The sequence below is a fragment of the Mustela putorius genome, unplaced genomic scaffold (genome assembly GCF_011764305.1).
Source record: "Mustela putorius furo isolate JIRA1106 unplaced genomic scaffold, ASM1176430v1.1 tig00003834_pilon_pilon_pilon, whole genome shotgun sequence".
Lineage (NCBI taxonomy): Eukaryota > Metazoa > Chordata > Mammalia > Carnivora > Mustelidae > Mustela > Mustela putorius.
Genome location: NW_025421987.1, coordinates 51,483,876 through 51,484,455, shown reverse-complemented (window position 1 = coordinate 51,484,455; position 580 = coordinate 51,483,876).

The window sequence follows — 580 nt, the reverse complement described above, 5'->3', positions numbered from 1 at the left end:
GTGCAAATCTATTATTTAAGATGAGAAATGGGCTTTTAGATATGTCTCAAAATTATCATTGTTTAAGTTATGTGGGGGCTCAGAACTCTTTCTCTTTTTTGTACCTGGCTTCCTTTTTTAAATTTTTTTTTTATAAACATATAATGTATTATTAGCTGTTTGAGCTTTATTAAATGAAGTTTTTATAGTTTCAAATTTTTCTTTCCCTTTTATACCAACTAAAAATCTTTTAGCAGCTATTCATTGTGCATTGGCCAGAGTCCATCTTTATTCACTCAGGTATTTTAAATCTCTTGCTATTAGAGCATAAGCCTTGTGGACAGTCTTATTTTTATTCTATTCCAACTTATTTGATCCATTTTCTATAATCAACTGCCCAAACACTCTACCATGATTTTATTTATATACTCTTTACACCTGGAATTCTTATCCTTTTCATTCTACCTTATTTCTATTTATTCTTTAATAAAATCTCTCTAATACATCAACACAGAATGGATGGATGGTCCTTGTACAGAATTGCTAGTATGTTTTTATTTTTTTCTGCTTATGAGACACAATCAGTTGGCTATACATTTTT